The 22,134-nt window shown below is 44.0% G+C and overlaps 1 long non-coding RNA gene across 1 annotated transcript; it reads left to right on the forward strand.

Annotated features, from left to right (window-relative positions):
* Positions 1–18,009: 18,009 nt before the first annotated feature.
* LOC125553353 (uncharacterized) lies at positions 18,010–20,125 on the forward strand. Its single transcript, XR_007304036.2, has 2 exons — positions 18,010–18,556; positions 18,690–20,125. It is a non-coding gene; the product is annotated as an uncharacterized LOC125553353 (long non-coding RNA).
* The last annotated feature ends 2,009 nt before the right edge of the window (positions 20,126–22,134 follow it).

Raw genomic sequence — 22,134 nt, forward strand, 5'->3', positions numbered from 1 at the left:
TCTATGGGCCATAGAAACAGTGGGCCTTCTACGGGCCGTAGAAACAATGGGCCTTCTACGGGCCGTATCATCAATGGGCCTTATACGGGCTGTATGATCGATTGGCCAAACATGGGCCAAACAGACCGCATTCTGGCCGTAAACGGTCTAGAGTTGGAATTGTCCGTTCATGGGCTGACCATAACGGGCCATCGTTAATAGGCCGTATTTGATGACGCTATGAAAACGGCCCAACGTATTAACGGACCACAAACGGGCCGACTATAACCACGGGCTGAATTTGGCCCACAAGCAGAAAATGACAGTAACGGGCCGTAAGTAAACGAATGCTGGAAAATAGCCCAAGAATAAATGGGCTCTGAGAAGGCCGAAAGATAACATGGGCTGGAAACGGCCCAAAGGAATAATGGGCCGTTAATGGGTATAAAGTGATACACTGTTCTTTACGGGCCAGTTTCACCACGGGCCATTAATGGGTGTAAAGTGATACACTGTTCATTACGGGCCAGTTTCACCACGGGCCGTTAATAGGCCAAGAGTTACATAGGGTCTCATATGGGCCGAAAGACGTCATGGGCCATACATGGGTCAGAAGTGAAAACGGGCTGGAATCATATTGGATGGCCCAGATGATGCTACTGGGCCTAATTCGAATAGGGCGTAACGGGCCTTGGGTTAGCAGGCTGTAAATGGGCTATATGCGAACATGCCATTAACAGGCTTTCCATGGGCCGGCCTGCCACCTTTTGACCAAGTCAAAAGGGGCGGCCTTTTCACAGGAATGGGCCTCTGTTGGGCCGTGCCACGTGTCGACGTATCATAGGCGCCTTCTGTCCAATGAGTGGATGACATCTGTCCCAGCGATGAGCCGACACGTGTTTCCTCCAGCCAATGATGATTTTACACGTGGAAAATCCCCATTGGTCGGGGCTGTTAACGGGTTATCGGATCGAAAACCTGACCCGATAGCTTAACGGCGTTCCATTACGGTGGATGCCACGTGTCGGTCACCCTTGACGAAAGCACTTCTATGACGCACGATTTATCATCGTGGAAGTGGACACTTCCGTGATGATAATTTTGGTAATGTCATGGAACACTTCTACGACAGCACATGTATGACTATCTTGATTCTGTCATAAAATCGTCATGGATGTACATGCATGACAGAAAACGCAACCTACCATGACAAACACGTATCATCACGGAAGTGTATTTTTTTGTAGTGTAGGACCGTGATGCCCTAGGGTGTCAGCTGGCCAGATGTGGGAGGCTACTCTCCCGCAGTTGGTCCTCTTCTGCCACCTGAGCATAGGGTTCTGCACCAGAGTATCCGCGAACCCCAGACTACTGACGTGGAGGACTTCCCGTCGCATCACTACCAGCTATCAGGCTGCACCTACCTCCACAGTTCCTCCTGGGACTGATGTAGGCTTGCTTATTAGTATTAGATGCATTCGCCGTGAGCCTGCGTGTCGCCTATGATGTCCTTAGTCTATGCACTGAACTCTGTGTACTAAACTCTATGCATGATCCCTTTTGTAAGATAGGCAAACTACTATGTAGTATATATCGTACTCCTTTCTTTATGCATGTTTCATCATGAATGATTCTTGTCTTGGCAAATTTCCCAATGCTGAACTACCCCTATTATATATTAGTAGGATGGTTAGACCAGGTGGTCGTGGTCGTGGTGGCGATGCCCCACCACCGCCTGAGTACATGGTTGGTATGATGCAACAGTTCGAGCTGAATCGCCAGTTCATTGAGAATATTATGGCTCGGTTTCCTCGCCCCAATATGAACCAGCAGCCAGCCCAAGTGACTCTGCAGGATTTCATGCACCTCAACCCAACCATTTACCGCAGCTCAACACAGCCTCTGGATGCTGATGACTGGCTCCGTGACATCACCTATGAGATGGAGTCTGCTGATGTAGCCCCTGCCAGCTATGTCACCTTTGCTTCCTTCTTTATGAAGGGACCCACTGCTCAATGGTGGGACAGCCACAGGCGTACTCTGCCGGTTGGAACAATCATCGCCTGGCCAGACTTCCAAGCTGCTTTCCGTGCCTGCTTCATTCCTCAGGGAGTCATGGACCGGAAGAAGCGTGAGTTCCGCAACCTCACCCAGGGCAACAAAGCCGTGGAAGCTTATCAGTGGGAGTTTCTGGACTTATCCCTCTATGTTGAGGAAGACATTGCAACTGATGCATGCAGACAGGAGAAGTTCCGTGATGGGCTACAAGCTAACATCAAGCTCGCACTACTAGTGAATGACTTTGCCGATTTCGCAACCTTGGTGAATAAGGCCATCAATGTCGAGACTGGTCTGCAGGAACACCAGAGGTCTCACAGGCGCAACCATGACATGGGCTCATCTTCGAGCCCACCCTCGTAGAAGTGTAGGATATGGATTCCCAACAGCATGTACCAGCCAACTACACCTGCTCCAAGGCAGTCCTATGCTGCACCTCGTCTGCCTCCTCCACCACCTAGGCAGCCAAGGCTTCCAGCTCAACCACCCCGAGCTCCTGTTCCCACTCCCAATAATGGTATGTGCTACAAGTGTGGTCAACCAGGTCACCGTGCCAGGGATTGCTACCAGAATTAGAATCAACTGGCCCTTCCCACAGCTGGCCGTGGAAACAACCATCCCCGCAACACCAATGCCAAGTCTTATGGCCATGTTCATGCCAACCACGTTGATCTCAATGAAGCCCAAGACCAGCCTGCTACTGTAATGGGTACACTCCTCGTTGATTCAGTACCTGCATCTATTTTATTCGATTCAGGAGCATCACATTCATTCTTGTCAGAAGATTTTGCATACAAGCACGACGTTAAATGTGAGGAGATGAACACTTCGGTAGTGGTAAAAACCCCTGTGGGACAATGTCAAACCTCCATGGTTGGCATCGACGTCCCCGTGGAAATCGAAGGGCTGGAATTCTATGCCTCTTCCATTATCCTGAAGTCGTCTAACATTGACCTCATTTTGGGGACGGATTGGTTGAAAGCACATACTGCTTCTACAGTTTGCGCCACTAAGACCGTCCATCTGCTACACCTTTTTGATGAAATAGTTAGTTACCATGCTCATCTGGTGCAAAATGCCGAGGCATGGCTTTATGCCTTAAATGCATCGAACGCTACACCACTCGAGGGCACTGAAAACATTCCCGTCATTCGCGAATTCCAAGACATCTTTCCCGAAGAACTTCCAGGGATTCCCCTACTAGAGTTGTCGAATTCATCATTGACTTGAAACCAGGCACCATTCCTATAGCCAAACAACCCTACAAGATGCCGCCGCATGAACTCATTGAGCTTAAGGAGGAAATCGACAAATCTCTTCGCAAAGGTTTCATTCGCCCTAGTTGCTCTCCTTGGGAAGCACCTTCTCTCTTTGTTAAGAAGAAGGATGGGACAAACCGATTGGTCGAAGACTACCGTCCTATTAACCAAGCCACTATCCAGAACAAATATCCCCTCCCTTGGATCAATGATCTGTATGATCAACTGGCTGGTTCGTCAGTGTTCTCCAAGCTTGACTTGAGGTTGGGTTACCACCAGATCCGTGTTTGTGAAGAGGATATCCCAAAGACCGCATTCGTGACTCGATATGGTTCATACGAGTACACTATCATGTCATTCGTCTTAACCAATGATCCAGCCACCTTCTCTCATCTCATGAACTATATATTCATCGATTACCTTGACAAGTTTGTCGTGGTTTATCTGGATGATATCCTTGTATTTTCCAAGAACAAAGAAGAGCATGCTAACATCTTTGTCTTGTGCTGGAAAAGCTACGAGAGCATCAACTATATGCCAAGTTCTCCAAATGTGAATTCTGGCTACTCGAAGTAACCTATCTTGGGCATGTCATCTCTAAGGATGGTATTGCTGTCAACCCTGAACGATTCCAGGCTATTCTCGATTGGACTCCTTCGAAGAATGTAAAGCAAGTCAGAAGTTTTCTCGGACTCGCCGGCTATTGCCGTCGATTTGTCGAGAACTTCTCCAAGATGGCCAGGCCTGTGACTAACCTGTTGCATAAGGGCGTCAAGTTCCAATGGATCAACGAATGTAAGGAAAGTTTCCAAGCACTCAAAGACAAGTTGACTTCTTCCCTAGTGCTTGCTCCACCTGATACTAAGAAGGATTTCGTTATTTACTGCGATGCTCCCGTTAAGGATTAGGCTGTGTCCTAATGCAAGAGCGCAAGGTAATGACTTATGCCTCTCATCAATTGCGCCCTCATGAAGAGAACTACCCAGTTCATGACCTCGAGCTTGCTGCTGTCATTCATGCACTAAAACAGTGGCGACATCACCTTCTCGGTAACCGTTGCGAGATCTTCACCGACCACCAAAGTATGAAGTATATGTTTATTCAGCCAGACTTGAACCTCCGTCAGCAGAGATGGATGGAGACTATTGCAGACTTTGACTTGGGTATTTCTGATACGTCTCCAACGTATCTATAATTTTTGATAGCTCCATGCCATATTATCTACTATTTTGGACATTATTGGGCTTTATTATCCACTTTTATATTATTTTTGGGACTAACCTATTAACCGGAGGCCCAGCCCAGAATTGCTGTTTTTTGCCTATTTTAGGGTTTCGAAGAAAAGGAATATCAAACGGAGTCCAAACGGAATGAAACCTTCGGGGACGTGATTTTTAGGAAGATTAGGATCCGGGAGACTTGGACCCTACGTCAAGAAAGAAAACAGGAGGGCACGAGGTAGGGGGGCGCGCCCACCCCCACCAGGCACGCCCTCCACCCTCGTGGGCCCCTTGTTGCTCCACCGACGTACTCCTTCCTTCTATATACCTACATACCCCAAGCGATCAGATACAGATCCAAAATCCTAATTCCACCGCCATAACTTTCTGTATCCACGAGATCCCACCTTGGGGCCTGTTCTGGAGCTCCGCCGGAGGGGGCATCAATCACGGAGGGATTCTACATCAACACCATAGCCTCTCCGATGAAGTGTCAGTAGTTTACCTAAGACCTACGGGTCCATAGTTAGTAGCTAGATGGCTTCTTCTCTCTTTTTGGATCTCAATACAATGTTCTCACCCTCTCTTGCGGAGATCTATTCGATGTAATCTTCTTTTTGCGGTGTGTTTGTTGAGACCGATGAATTGTGGGTTTATGATCAATTTTATCTATGAATAATATTTGTATCTTCTCTGAATTCTTTTATGTATGATTGGTTATCTTTGCAAGTCTTTCCGAATTATCAGTTTGGTTTGGCCTACTAGATTGATCTTTCTTGCAATGGGAGAAGTGCTTAGCTTTGGGTTCAATCTTGCGGTGTCCTTTCCCGGTGACAGTAAGGGCAGCAAGGCACGTATTGTATTGTTGCCATTGAGGATAACAAGATGGGGTTTTCTTCATATTGCATGAGTCTATCCCTCTTCATCATGTCATATTGCTTAAGGCGTTACTCTGTTTTTAACTTAATACTCTAGATGCATGCTGGATAGCGGTCGATGAGTGGAGCAATAGTAGTAGATGCAGGAAGGAGTCGGTCTACTTGTCTCGGACGTGATGCCTATATACATGATCATACCTAGATATTCTCATAACTATGCTCAATTCTGTCAATTGCTCAACAGTAATTTGTTCACCCACCGTAGAATACTTATGCTCTCGAGAGAAGCCACTAGTGAAACCTATGGCCCCCGGGTCTACCTTTATCATATTAATATCCTACTACTTTTTTATTTCCTTTGCTATTTACTTTGCCTTTATTTTACTTTGCATCTTTATCATAAAAATACCAAAAATATTATCTTATCATATCTATCAGATCTTACTCTCGTAAGTGGCCCTATAGGGATTGACAACCCCTATTTGTGTTGGTTGCGAGGATTTATTTGTTTTGTGCAGGTGCGAGGGACTCGCACGTATCCTCCTACTGGATTGATACCTTGGTTCTCAAAAACTGAGGGAAATACTTACGCTACTTTGTTGCATCATCCCTTCCTCTTCGGGGAAAACCAACACAGTGCTCAAGCGGTAGAAAGAAGGATTTCTAGTGCCGTTGCCGGGGAGGTCTACGCAAAAGTCAAGATACCAAGTACCCATCACATACCCTTATCTCCCGCATCACATTATTTGCCATTTGCCTCTCGTTTTGCTCTCCCCCCGCTTCACCCTTGCCGTTTTATTCGCCCTCTCTCTCTCTATCCTCCCTCTCTATTTGCCTCTTTTTGCCCACTCGCTTTTTGTTTGCTTGTGTGTTAGTTTTCTTGCTTGTCACGATGGCTCAAAATAATACTAATTGTGTGACTTCACCAATACCAACAATAATGATTTTATTAGCACTCTGATTGCTCCTCTTACCGATGCTGAATCTTGTGAAATTAATACTGCTTTACTGATTCTTGTCATGAAAGATCCATTGTCCGGCCTTCCTAGTGTAGATGTCGCTACCCATCTAAATAGCTTCGTTGATTTGTGTGACATGCAAAAGAAGAAATATGTGGATAATGATATTGTTAAATTGAAGCTATTTCCTTTTTCGCTTAGAGATCGTGCTAAAGCTTGGTTTTCCTCTTTGCCTAAAAATAGTATTGATTCATGGAACAAGTGCAAAGATGCTTTTATCTCTAAGTATTTTCCTCCCGCTAAGATCATCTCTATTAGAAATGATATTATGAATTTTAAGCAACTTGATCATGAACATGTTGCACAAGCTTGGGAGAGAATGAAATTAATGATACGTAATTGCTCTACTCATGGTTTAAATTTGTGGATGATTATACAAAAAATTTATGCCGGATTGAATTTTGGTTCTAGAAATCTTTTAGATTCAGCCGCGGGTGGCACTTTTATCGAAATCACTTTAGGAGAAGCTACTAAACTCCTAGATAATATTATGGTTAATTATTCTCAATGGCATACTGAAACATCTGCTAATAAAAAGGTGCATGCAATAGAAGAAATTAATGTTTTGAGTCGAAAGATGGATGAACTTATGAAATTATTTGCTAATAAGAGTGTTTCTTATGATCCTAATTATATGCCCTTGTCTACTTTGATTGAGAATAATAATGAATCTATGGATGTGAATTTTGTTGGTAGGAACAATTTTGGTAACAACGCGTATAGAGGAAATTTCAACCCTAGGCCTTATCCTAGTAATTCCTCTAATAATTATGGTAATTCCTACAACAATTCTTATGGAAATTATAATAAGATTCCCTTTGATTTTGAATCTAATATTAAATAATTTATTACTTCGCAAAAGAATTTTAACACTAAGATTGAAGAAAAATTGCTTAAGATTGATGATTTGGCTAGGAATGTTGATAAAATTGCTCTTGATGTTGATTCTTTGAAACTTAGATCTATTCCACCTAAGCATGATATCAATGAGTCTCTCAAAGCCATGAGAATTTCCATTGATGAGTGCAAAGAAAGAACCGCTAGGATGCGTGCTAAGAAAGATGCCTTTATAAGAGCGTGTTCTTCTAGTTGCTATGAAAATAAAGATGAAGATCTAAAAGTTATTGATGTGTCCCCTATTAAATCTTTGTTTTGCAATATGAATCTTGATAATGATGGGACTGAATATGATCCACCTTGACCTAGAAGGCGTTCCAAGAATTCAGAATTTGTTGATCTTGATGCTAAATTTGATAAAAGTGGGATTGAAGAAATTAAAACCCTAGATATTTCTAAACCTACTATTATGGATTTCAAGGAATTTAACTATGAAAATTGCTCTTTTATTGATTGTATTTCCATGTTGCAATCCGTGCTAAATTCTCCTCATGCTTATAGTCAAAATAAAGCGTTTACTAAACATATCGTTGATGCCTTGATGCAATCTTATGAAGAAAAACTTGAATTGGAAGTTTATATCCCTAGAAAACTTTATGATGAGTGGGAACCAACTATTAAGATTAAAATTAAAAATCATGAATGCTATGCTTTATGTGATTTGGGTGCTAGTGTTTCCACGATTCCAAAGACTTTGTGTGATTTGTTAGGTTTCCGGGATTTTGATGATTGCTTCCTAAACTTGCACCTTGCGGATTCCTTTATTAAGAAACCTATGGGAAGAATTAATGATGTTCTTATTGTTGCAAATAGGAATTATGTGCCCGTAGATTTTATTGTTCTTGACATAGATTGCAATCCTTCATGTCCTATTATTCTTGGTAGACCTTTCCTTAGAACGATTGGTGCAATTATTGATATGAAGGAAGGAAATATTAGATTCCAATTTCCACTAAGGAAAGGCATGGAACACTTTCCTAGAAATAAAATTAAATTACCTTATGAATCTATTATGAGAGCCACTTATGGATTGCCTACCAAAGATGGCAATACCTAGATCTATTCTTGCTTGTTATGCCTAGCTAGGGGCGTTAAACGATAGCGCTTGTTGGGAGGCAATACAATTTTATTTTTATTCCTTGCTTTTTGCTCCTATTTAGTAATTAATAATTTATCTAGCCACTGGTTGGGTTTTTTTCTATTTAATTAGTGTTTGTGCCAAGTAGAACCGTTGGGAAGACTTGGGGAAAGTCTTGTTGAACTTGCTGTAAAAAACAGAAACTTTAGCGCTCACGAGAACTGCTGTCATTTTTATTTTAAGAGTTATATTTAGTTAATTATTTTTGCAGATGATTAATAGATAAATTCCTCACGTCCAGAAATTTATTTTAGAATTTTTGGGGTTCCAGATCTTGCGATAGGTACAGATTACTACAGACTATTCTGTTTTTGTCAGATTCTGCTTTTCATGTGTTGTTTGCTTATTTTGATGAATCTATGGCTAGTAAAATAGTTTATAAACCATAGAGAAGTTGGAATAAAGTAGGTATAACACCAACATAAATAAATAATGAGTTCATTATGGTACCTTGAAGTGATCTTTTATTTTCTTTCGCTAACGGAGCTCACGAGATTTTCTACTTTAAGTTTTGTGTTGTGAAGTTTTCAAGTTTTGGGTAAAGATTTGATGGATTATGGAACAAGGAGTGGCAAGAGCCTAAGCTTGGGGATTCCCATGGCAGCCCCAAGATAATCTAAGGACACCTAAAAGCCAAAGCTTGGGGATGCCCTGGAAGGCATCCCCTCTTTCGTCTACGTCTATCGGTAACTTTACTTGTAGCTATATTTTTATTTACCACATGATATGTGTTTTGCTTGGAGCGTCTTTTATGATTTGAGTCTTTGCTTTTTAGTTTACTACAACCATCCTTTTTGTACACACCTTTTGAGAGAGCCATAAATGATTTGGAATTTTTTAGAATACTCTATGTGCTTCGCTTATATCTTTTGAGTTATATAATTTTGCTCTAGTACTTCACTTATATCTTTTAGAGCACGGTGGTGGATTTGTTTTATAGAAACTATTGATCTCTCATGCTTCACTTATATTATTTTGAGAGTCTTAAATAGCATGGTAATTTGCTTAAAATCCTAATATACTTGGTATGCAAGATTAATAATAAAACTTTCTTATGAGTGTGTTAAATACTATGATAAGATTGATACTTGATAATTGTTTTGAGATATAGAGATGGTGATATTAAAGTCATGCTAGTTGAGTAGTTGTGAATTTGAGAAATATTTGTGTTGGAGCTTGTGATTCCCGTAGCCTGCACGTATGGTGAACCGTTATGTGATGAAGTCAGAGCATGATTTATTTATTGATTGTCTTCCTTATGAGTGGCAGTCGGGGACGAGCGATGGTCTTTTCCTACCAATCTATCCCCCTAGGAGCATGCGCATAATACTTTGCTTTGATAACATGTAGTTTTTTGCAATAAGTATATGAGTTCTTTATGACTAATGTTGAGTCCATGGATTATACACACTCTCACCCTTCCACCTTTGCTAGCCTCTCTAATACCGCACACCTTTCGCCGGTATCATACACCCACCATATACCTTCCTCAAAACAGCCACCATACCTACCTATTATGGCATTTTCATAGCCATTCCAAGATATATTGCCATGCAACTTTCCACCATTCCGTTTATTATGACACACTCCATCATTGTCATATTGCTTAGCATGATCATGTAGTTGACATCGTATTTGTGGCAAAGCCACCATTCATAATTCTTTCATACATGTCACTCATGAGTCATTGCATATCTCGGTACACCGCCGGAGGCATTCACATAGAGTCATATTTTGTTCTAAGTATCAATTTGTAATTGTTGAGTTGTAAGAAAAATAAAAGTGTGATGATCATCATTATTAGAGCATTATCCCAGTGAGGAAAGGATGATGGAGACTATGATTCCCCCACAAGTCGGGATGGGACTCTGGATGAAAAATAAAAAAATAAAAAAAGAGGCCATAAAAAAAGAGAAAAGGCCCAAATAAAAAAATTGAGAGAAAAAGAGAGAAGGGACAATGTTACTATCCTTTTACCACACTTGTGCTTCAAAGTAGCACCATGATATTCATAGTAGAGAGTCTCTCATGTTATCACTTTCATATACTAGTGGGAATTTTCATTATAGAACTTGGCTTGTATATTGCAATGATGGGCTTCCTCAAATCACCCTAGGTCTTCATGATCAAGGAAGTTGGATGCACACCCACTTGGTTTCTTTTTGAGCTTTCATATACTTATAGCTCTAGTGCATCCGTTGCATGGAAATCCCTACTCACTCACATTGATATCTATTGATGGGCATCTCCATAGCCCATTGATACGCCTAGTTTATGTGAGACTATGTTCCCCTTTTTGTCTTCTCCACAACCACCGTTCTATTCCACCTATAGTGCTATGTCCATGGCTCACGCTCATGTATTGCGTGAAAATTGAATTTTTTTTGAGAATGTCAAAAGTATGAAACAATTGCTTGGCTTGTCATCGGGGTTGTGCATGATTTTAATATTTTGTGTGGTGAAGATAGAGCATAGCCAGACTATATGATTTTGTAGGGATAACTTTCTTTAGCCATGTTATTTTGAGAAGACATAATTGCTTTGTTAGTATGCTTGAAGTATTATTATTTTTATGTCAATATGAACTTTTGTCTTGAGTCTTTCGGATCTGAATATTCATACCACAATTAAGAAGAATTACATTAAAATTATGCCAAGTAGCACTCCGCATCAAAAATTCCGTTTTTATCATTTACCTACTCGAGGACGAGCAGGAATTAAGCTTGGGGATGCTTGATACGTCTCCAACGTATCTATAATTTTTGATTGCTCCATGCTATATTATCTACTGTTTTGGACATTATTGGACTTTATTATCCACTTTTATATTATCTTTGGGACTAACCTATTAACCGGAGGCCCAGACCAGAATTGTTGTTTTTTTGCCTGTTTTAGGGTTTCGAAGAAAAGGAATATCAAACGGAGTCCAAACGGAATGAAACCTTAGGGAACGTGATTTTTAGGAAGATTATGATCCGGGAGAATTGGACCCTACGTCAAGAAAGAAAATAGGAGGGCACGAGGTAGGGGGGCGCGCCCACCCCCACCAGGCACGCCCTCCACCCTCGTGGGCCCCTTGTTGCTCCACCGACGTACTCCTTCCTTCTATATACCTACATACCCCAAGCGATCAGATACAGATCCAAAATCCTAATTCCACCGCCATAACTTTCTGTATCCACGAGATCCCACCTTGGGGCCTGTTCTGGAGCTCCGCCGGAGGGGGCATCGATCACGGAGGGATTCTACATCAACACCATAGCCTCTCCGATGAAGTGTCAGTAGTTTACCTCAGACCTACGGTCCATAGTTAGTAGCTAGATGGCTTCTTCTCTCTTTGTGGATCTCAATACAATGTTCTCCCCCTCTCTTGTGGAGATCTATTCGACGTAATCTTCTTTTTGCGTTGTGTTTGTTGAGACCGATGAATTGTGGGTTTATGATCAAGTCTATCTATGAATAATATTTGAATCTTCTATGAATTCTTTTATGTATGATTGGTTATCTTTGCAAGTCTCTTCAAATTATTAGTTTGGTTTGGCCTACTAGATTGATCTTTCTTGCAATGGGAGAAGTGCTTAGCTTTGGGTTCAATCTTGCGGTGTCCTTTCCCGATGACAGTAAGGGCAGCAAGGCACGTATTGCATTGTTGCCATCGAGAATAACAAGATGGGGTTTTCTTCATATTGCATGAGTCTATCCCTCTACATCATGTCATCTTGCTTAAGGCGTTACTCTGTTTTTAAGTTAATACTCTAGATGCATGCTGGATAGCGGTCGATGAGTGGAGTAATAGTAGTAGATGCAGGCAGGAGTCAGTCTACTTGTCTCAGATGTGATGCCTATATACATGATCATACCTAGATATTCTCATAACTATGCTCAATTCTGTCAATTGCTCAACAGTAATTTGTTCACCCACCGTAGAATACTTATGCTCTCGAGAGAAGCCACTAGTGAAACCTATGGCCCCCGGGTCTATCTTTATCATATTAATCTCCTACTACTTAGTTATTTCCTTTGCTATTTACTTTGCCTTTATTTTACTTTGCATCTTTATCATAAAAATACCAAAAATATTATCTTATCATATCTATCAGATCTCACTCTTGTAAGTGGCCCTATAGGGATTGACAACCCCTATTTGCGTTGGTTGCGAGGATTTATTTGTTTTGTGCAGGTGCGAGGGACTCGCGCGTAGCCTCCTACTGGATTGATACCTTGGTTCTCAAAAACTGAGGGAAATACTTACGCTACTTTGCTGCATCATCCCTTCCTCTTCGGGGAAAACCAACGCAGTGCTCAAGATCTAGCAATTTCCCATAAACCAGGCAAGGCTAATGTAATGGTTGATGCCTTGAGCCACAAGTCTTATTGCAACCACCTCCAGATTCACAAAGTTCAACCCTCGCTCATTGAAGAATTCAGAAAGCTGAACCTCCATATAGTTCCTCCTGGTGCACTCGCTCCCCCTCCTCCAGAGTGTCGTAAGATGAACCTCCATGTTGTTTCCCAGGGTTCTCTCAATACCCTGGTTGCTAAACCTGATCTCGTGGACAGCATCATGACGCTGCAGAAGTATGGCTCTCAAGCCCACAAGATTAAGCGCTGCCTCACTGAAGGAAGGCCCTCGTTCTTCACTATTGTTGATGATGGCATCTTGTACTTCAAGGGCCACCTAGTGGTGCCATGTTCAGAGGAAAACCAGGATATGACACATGAGGTAAAGAAAGAATCTCATGACACGCCTTTGTCTATTCATCCCGGTAGTACAAAGATGTACCAACACATCCGTCAGAGATTCTAGTGGTCTAATATGAAGCAAGACATTGCTCATTATGTTGTTGAGTGTGACGTTTGCCGTTGTATCAAAGCAGAGCATCAAAGGCCAGCCGGAACTCTACAACCTATCTCTATTCCTGAATGGAAATGGGACCTTGTTGAAATGGACTTTGTCACTGGATTTCCCAAATCGCAGAAAGGTAATGATGCTATTCTTGTCGTCATTGACCGGCTTCCTAAAGTTGCACATTTTCTGGCTGTCAAAGAAACGATCACTACTAGTCAGCTTGCAACTCTGTACATGTCCAGAATTGTTTCACTTCATGATATTCCCCTAGTTATCAGTTCAGACCATGGCAGCTTATTCACTTCAAGATTCTGGGAAAGTTTCCAAGAAGTTATGGGAACTCATCTGTCATTCAGTATTGCGTTTCATCCTCAGCCGCAAGGGCAAGTTGAGCGTGTCAACCAAGTTCTCGAAGACATGCTTCAAGCTTGTGTAATTTTCTTCGGCAAGAAATGGGAGGAATCTCTCCCGTATGCTGAGTTCTCCTATAACAATAGCTATCAAGCTAGTCTGAAGATGGCCCCCTTTGAAGTGTTATATGGACGAAAGTGCCGAACCCCTATGAACTAGTCAGAAACTGGGGAACGTCCACTCTTCGGTCCGGATATTATCCAACATGCCGAAGAACAAGTCCGCATTATTCACGAGAATCTCAAGGCTACTCAGTCACGTCAGAAGAGTCAGTATGACCGTCATCATAAAGACATGGTCTATCAACCTGGCGAAAAGGCTTATCTCCGAGTTACACCAATGAATGGTGCTCACCGCTTCGGGATAAAGGGCAAACTAGCTCCTCACTATATTGGTCCATTCACTCTTCTCGAAAGGTGAGGAAAAGTGGCATATCAACTGGAGCTTCCGTCAAACCTTTCTCAGGTTCACAATGTGTTCCACGTGTCACAACTCCGCCGCTGCTTCAAGGACCCAATCTGAGCAGTGGATCATGAAGTACTTGAGTTGCAACAGGCACTACTGCAGGATGCTGCTAACGCGACACTACGATCAGAGACCCTTCGAGAAACTGTGTGCGATGCCATAATCGCAAACGGTGCTGTATAAAAACCATGAGAAATGTGTAAAACGTTTGTGATGGCGGATGCATCAAACTCGGTTCAGGTTTTAGTTGCGTCTGCGATGAAGGGAATATGGTTCAGTTCAATGAACTGTTTGTGATGAGGAGGAACAAAAGAAATGGGCAACCAGATGGAGGCGTGTGCGATACACAGCATACGGTTCACTCGGATGAACTATTTGTAATTAAGAAACACAGAAGAAACGGTCAGCTAGATCAAAGGTGTGCGCGATATATGTCATGTGGTTCACTCGGATGAACTGTTTGCACTGAGACATGAGAACAGAAACGGTTCAACTTAACAAGATGTGTGTGATACACGGCAAACATGTATGCAATCAGAAATGTGTCTGAAGATCGATAAGAACACAGACGGTTGCTGCTAATAAGACGTGTGTGTTGTGCGATGGGATTGCATACAGAACAACAACATATATATATATATAAGGTGGGTCTATTATGATAACACCCCTTAAGACCTTATTCTGCTAACCGCACCTCCTTATTCTGCTAACAGTTCGGCACTGCAACAAAGCCCGAAGTGTACCGCACAGGCAATAAAAAGAAAACTACCCCACCTCCCTACTACTACCACCTACCACCACTGCACTATTCCCCTGGTCAAACGGGGCTCCCCCACCTCCCGACCTATCCACCACGCAGCGCCGCCCGCCCCCGGCCACCAACCACCCGCCGCCGCCCCCCGCCGGCCAACACCTGAGTCGCCCGCTGCCAGCCACCACCCGCCGCCGCCCCCCGCCGGCCAACACCCTGAGTCGCCCGCTGCCAGCCACCACCCTGCGCAGCCCGCCCCGGTCACAATCATGCGCCGCCCCGCTTCGGCCACCACACGCCCTGCCTCGCCCACCACGACCCGGCATCGGATCCAGGCCACGGCAGGCCCCCGCGACGTTCCGGTGCCGGATCCAGGCGATAGCAAGCCCCCGCAACACTCTGCTGCGAGAGCCAGGCCTCGTCAGCCTCCCGCACCGTCGCCCCACCTGCTTCCCCCCCTCCTGCCGCCGTGGCGCCATCGCCCGGATGCGCCTCCGCCGCACACCGCACCGGTGTGGGAGGTCACCAGCCGGGGGCAGCCCTGCATGGCAATCCAAGCTCGTGAGGATGGGCACGTGGCTGGATTGAATCGAGGCTGACCTCTGTTCCCCTCCTCCCTCAACTCCCCTTCTGGTCGCCCAACGAGCCGCCCCTCCACCCCTTGCAGTTCGCCGGCTCGTGTGTGCAGTCCATTGTGGGCAACGGCTGACCACCATCACCGGCGATGGAGTCCACACGCATGTGGTACACTTGCCGTGGTCAAAGTGTGCGGCTTGCAGTTTGGCACAAGAGGGTAGCGATCATGCGGCTTTGCCTATGCGTTCAACTCTACTCCTTACATGTAGTGCAGTTTTTTGTTCATTTGCAGCTTCAGTTTGTTTCAGTGAGCTCTGGTGCGATTTGAATCTCCTGCAGGGGAAGAGCAGTAGCAAGCGTGTGCTAATGTGGTTCAATCCGCCATGTATATATGACTTGATTGCAATTTAATTTATGGTTTTAGGTGTGTGCCTGCTAATTTCTTCAGTGAGCACTTGCTTCAAAATGATGCAAATTTCTTTAGGTGTGTGCCTGCTAATTTATGGTTTTGGTCGTCGCTTTTATCTACAGGTAGGTGCAGTAGAGCTCCTGGTAGATTAATTCAGAGTGGTTTTGGGTGTTATTGATGCAGTGCGGCGGGCCTGTTTGCCCAGTCCAGCACTCTTCTTGGGGATGTTCTTCTAGTGAACCTCTTTTTTCCTAAAAATTAATGCAGTACATTATCATCGACTATGCAGTTGAGACATGTTTGTAAAAAACATTATGAGGTTCACTAGCCTCGACCATTCGGTTTGGACATGTTTGTAAAAGTTAAGTTAAGTAAACTACAAAATTTTTGCAGCTCCCATCAATTCGTACAGTGGTTCACTTGCCCTTGTCTATGGGGTCCAGTCTTGTTCATAGATTTTTTAGGATAAAAAACAAAATAATAATGTAGCTTGTTTGCCCCGTTTGATGCAGTGTGGTTTTTCATCTGAAGCAGTACCGTCGGCCATCTAATGTTGTTGATCTCTTCAAAAATTAATTACCGTGATTTGGCTGGTGGAGAATGCAGATTTTGTATGTTATAAAATTCCTCTGTTGTCCACTTGGTAAAAACACAAAAAACAAAAATGATCTCAAAATGAAGCTCGCTTCTATATTAGATGTAGTTCACTCGCCCAGTCCTTGTGGTCCACTCGCTTGGTCAACGTGCTAAAAGAATTATAAGTACAAAAAAATACAATAAAAACTCATGAGGTTCACTTTTGATAGTGTTGCAGAATTTTGTAAAAATTGATGCAGTGCACTCACCTCGTCCCTGCAGTACCAACGCTCGACACGAAGTGCACTCCACCACGTTTGGAAAATTTTACGTCCCACAAAAAAAACCATGCAGTGCACTTGCCCATCTAATGACGTGCGGTATTCCGTCTGAAGCAGTGCGTTCTTCTTTCCCCGTCCGAGAAAAAATACGTCTAAACAAAAAGAAACCATGCAGTGCCCTTGACCATCTAATGAAGTGCGGTATTTCGTCTGAAGCAGTGCGTTCTTCTGTCCGATGCAGTAAATATGACGATTTTGGTCTCGCGAAGAACAGAGTGTCCGCTTTTCGGTAAAATCGAAACTGGTCTTAAACCGTAAGGTATTAGAGAGAGTGTTCTACATGAAAAAGTTGCGTCTCGTCGATATCTTTCCAACAGCGTATGATTTGAATTATTCTGACCAGCCGTTCGTAAAAATTTCGCGAAAAAACAGCCGCTGCCTCTCGAAGTCAGCCGCACGATTTTCAAAATTAACTAAAATCCGTAAGGAATCTCAAAACCATTTCAACATATGAAAGTTGCGCCTTGTCCGTAGCTTTCCAACGGCGTATCATATGTCTCGTTTCGACAAACGGTTAGAAAACTGGAGCAAAAACAGTACCGAAAATTTCAAAAAAATTAAAAAACAAAGTTCCGCGATTTAGTAAATTTGAAACTGCTCTTAAACCGTAATGAATTAGAGAAAGATTTATATATGAAAAAGATGCGCCTCGACGATATCTATCCAACGGCATATCATTTGCTTCATTCCAACAAGCGGTTTAGAAAAAAACACGAAAAAACGCTCGCTGCCACTCGTCACCCGCCGCACTATTTGCAAAACTGCTCTCAAAACCGTGTGGAATCTCGAAAAGTGTTCAACATGTCGAAGTTGCGCCTAATCCATAGCTTTTCAATGGTATATTACACGCCTCATTCCGATAAATGATTAAAAAATTAGAGCGAAAACAGTACCGAAAAAATAACGCATGCAATTTTTTCCGACGAGAAGTTCACTAGTCTCTATTGCAGTGCTCGTCGTCAAAATGATGCAGTGCGCTTCTGTTGAGCGTGCAGTGCCGAAGTGGTGTGCAGAATAGTTATTCTGCTAATATTAGCAGAATAGACCGTCTGTATATATATATAGGGTGGGTCTATTCTAATAACACCCCTTAAGACCTTATTTTAATAACATTTTTCTCATTCTGATAACACCTGCAGTCACGCACCCGCGAGCAGAAACCCAATACAACTACCCACCCCCACCCGGCTCATCCCCACCTCCACCTCCACCTCCCACACGACCCCCACCTCGCCCTCCCGCGGTCCAAATCCCCCGTCTCCCTACCGGAGAACCACCTCTGGACACCGTCGAGCCGGCCCGCCCCGCCCCTGTCCACCTTCTACCGGCGCTGCCACCGCCGCCATAGCACCATTCCAGCCCGCCACCGTCGTCCTAGCTCCATCCCAGGACGCCACCGCCCGGGCAACGTCCACCTTCTACCACCTAGCACGCTGCCGCGCCGCGCCGCCTTCTCCACCTTCTACAGGCACCGCCGCCGCGCCACCCCTGACACACATTGCTCGCCCCGCCCCCGCCACGCTTCGCATCGCCGGGCAGCCTCCCCAGCCACGGCAGCCCCTTCGCCTCGCCTTAGATTCGGTAGCCGCCGCCACCCCCTTCTCTTCTTCCTTCCTGACGGTTGGCTGCAAGAGGGCGAGGCTCCAGTCCAGCGGCAGATGCCTCGACCTCCGGGAGTGCTCTTCCCATGGCGCACCAACAGGCTGACTCCGCGGCAAGATCTGGCAGTGGTTGTCTCCTTGGTCCTCCTCCTTGTCCTCTCCGGTGGTGGTGGCGTGGCAGGGCTCTCCGGCAGCTAGCCCGGGTCGTTTTGCCATCTTTTCCCCCTGCTACTCATCCATCCCCCTCCTCTCTGTTTTGCAGGTCCGGCAGCTCATCCCACGTCGATGGAGGGTGGTAACCCCTCTTCCACCTACCTTCTGTCGTGCACTGTAGGCGGCAGCGCCGTGCAGTACGTTGCCCATGTGTGTGCAGTCCGCGAAGACGGGGTGCATGACGACTTGCACCTTCGCCTCCCTCCCCGGTCCCCATCCCGGATTTGCCGTCGGCCCCAACCTTGATAGCTTGATGCGCCGCATGAATTGGAGCTCCGGTGAGCACCTTGACAAATGCATCTTCCGACGAGTGCCCACGGCGAGCAATTATTGTCTTCATCCTTTCTTCTCTCTCTTGGTGCAATACATTGCAGCCCTCCGGTGCAGCTCTTTCGTGTGCACTGTGAAGATATATTGCAGCTCCCACGGCGAGCAATTATTTTTACTATTAAAGTTTTGCTTTATTCTGCCTCTGTGAAGATGTATTTTTCTCTCCTGGGCACTGCAGCACCTGAATGAGTGCACCGCATGAAGATGCTGGGCGAACTGCTCTCCTGGGTGTCCTCTAGAAGCAGCTGGTAGCCATGTCCCTTTGAATGAGGAGTAGTTGTTGCCATCACTGCCGTGCATCGTCTGCTGAGGTAGCTGCCGAGAAATAAAACCGGCTGCTCGACATGGAGGCAAGCCGCTGCTCGAGCCGTGTTGCCCTGCCCCAGTCAATGTGGTCCTCTCCTCATCTGCTGCAGGAACAACACCGACAGCAACGTAGCCGTGCAACTCGCTGGTTCATGGTGTGGCCAGGCCTGCGTCCAAGTGGTGCAGTCCAGCGTCCGCAGAACATGCAGCTCACTAGCTCATTGCACGCGGTTCCGACGGCATGGGGAAGAAGTACAAGGCCACGCCCATGTCCAAGTGGTGCAACTCGGTGCTCTTGTCTGTGCAGTTTGCAGGTGTATTCTGGGACGACAGCATCAAAAGCTCAGTCTCGGGTGAGCTCCTTGGACATCTTCCTATTTTGTTTCTTGCCAAAGTTACCATCTTTTAGTTTTTCATATTTGATGCTCACATACTCTATTAACGCCATCATCCAGAATTTTTGTGCCTATGTTTTCTACAGCTAGACTAGAAACAAATGAAGTGATTGCATCTTGCTATCGGAGAATAGGTAATAATACAAGGAGTTCTTCACACCGGGTAGTGTTGTCACCTGAGAAGGGGAAGGGAGTTCAGACAAAACATGAACACGGTGGTTAACCTTTGCGATGCACTTTGCAAAACAAAGGAGTTCACTTTGTAAAAAAATATATAGAGGAGTGTATTTTTTATTATTTTTGGAGGATTTTGTTTTTTGGCAAATTTGTAAGGACATGGTGTATAATTTGTTAAAATCGATGTAGCTCATTAAGAAAACTTTTGCGGTGCACTTTGCAAAACAAAGGAGTTCACTTTGTAAAATAAATGAATAGAGGAGTTCACTTTTTATTATTTTTGGAGGAATTGTACACCATTTAGAACAAAAATGCATTTAAAACATGCAAATGCAGTGCGCTTTGGTCTTGTAAAAAAGTCCACTACGAAGAAAAATGCATTTAAAACATGCAAATGCAGTGCGCTTTGGTCTTGCAAAAAAGTCCACTATGAAGAACTTTTTGGTACACTTCATTTAAAACAAAAATGAATTTTTTTAAAAATGCCAATGCGCTGCACTTTGGTCTAAAAATGCATTTTAAAAAACATGCAAATGCGGTCCACTTTGATCTTGAAAGAAGTTCAATATGAAGGACTTTTTAGTACACTACATTTGAAACAAAAATGCATTTAAAAAATGTAGTGCGCTTGACAGTCTGATGCAGTGCGGTTTTCAGTCTAAAACAATGCAGTTTTCTTCCTCGTCTTCAAAAATTTAGGTCCCACAAAAAAGAAACCATGCAGTTCTCTTACCCGTATGATGCAGTGCGGTTTTTCAATCGATGGAGTGCAGTTTTCAGTCGGATGAAATACCTACGTCGATTTGGGTGTCGCGAAACACAGTGTCCGTATTTTGGTAAATTCGAAATTCCTCTTAAACCGTAAAGAATTAGAGAGAGTGTTCTACATGAAAAAGTTGCGCCTCGTCGATATCTTTCCAACGGCGTATCGTTTACATCATTCCGACCAGCGGTTTGTAAAAATTTCACGAAAAAAACCGCTGACATTCGTCGTCCGCCGCACGATTTTCCAAATTAACTTAAAACCGTAAGGAATCTCAAAAACATTTCTACATATGAAAGTTGCGCGTTGTCCATAGATTTCCAACGACATATTACATGCCTCGTTTCGACAAACGGTTCAAAAAATAGAGCGAAAACAGTACCGAAAATTACAAAAATTTCAAGAAAACCAGAATTCCACGATTTAGTAAATTTAAAACTTCTCTTAAACCGTAACGAATTGGAGAAAACAATAGTTATGAAAAAGATGTTCCTCGACGATATCTATCCAATGGTGTATCATTTGCTTTATTCCGATGAGTGGTTTAGAAAAAATCATGAAAATACACTCGTTGCCACTCATCATCTGCCGCACCGTTTTTGAAACTGCTCTTAAACCGCGAGGAATCTCAAAAAGTGTTCAACATGGCGAAGTTGCGCCTAATCCATAGCTTTCCAACGGTATATCATACGCCTCGTTCCAATAAACGGTTAAAAAACTAGAGCAAAAACAGTACCGAAAAAACACTGCGTACAGTTTTTTACGACACGAAGTTCATTAGTCTGTATAATGCAGTGCTCTTGCTAAAGAAAGTGCAGTGCCCTCGCCTTGAGCGTGCAGTGCAGAAGTGTTATCAGAATAATTATTCTGATAATATTATCAGAATAGACTGGCTTGCATAACCAAATTAAACATCCACTTACATAGGTGGCTACTACAACCATGGTATTTGCACACACTAAAGTAAACTGTTACATGCATAATTACATAGGTGGCTACTACACACATGACATTTCCACACACACCAATAAAGTAAACTATATATTACATACATGATTAACTAGCATAAACGATCATCTGATCATCATCTACTTCTTGTGATGCTTGCTCTTCTTGTGGCTCGATCCAGGCTCATCGATTTGGGTAATGAGGCACTTCCGCATGTCAACGATCCACCTGTGCATCTCGTAGCATGTGTACAAGCTCTTGGCCGCGAACTTGGGGTGAGGTTCATCCAGTTGCCGCATCCAGGCCTGGTGCTAGGATACGGGACTTGTTCTCTGGGCATCTTGCTTCATCTTTTCGTAGTAGGGGTCGATGATGGCCGAGGCGAGTTCGACGAGGGAGTCCTCCCTCGTGCTACCCAGACCCTTTAGTGGTCACTAATTTCGACAAGGTTCTTGCAGGCCAAGCCCGTAACACTGAGTGCTTTTACATCGTCTTTGGTATCCACCGTGGCAAACTTGTAGTCGGTGCTGTTGACAAACCTGTTGAAACAGTCGTAAGGCTCTGTGGCCATGCAA

This window comes from Triticum urartu, chromosome 1A (genome assembly GCF_056163025.1).
Source record: "Triticum urartu cultivar PI428250 chromosome 1A, HENAU_Tu73, whole genome shotgun sequence".
Lineage (NCBI taxonomy): Eukaryota > Viridiplantae > Streptophyta > Magnoliopsida > Poales > Poaceae > Triticum > Triticum urartu.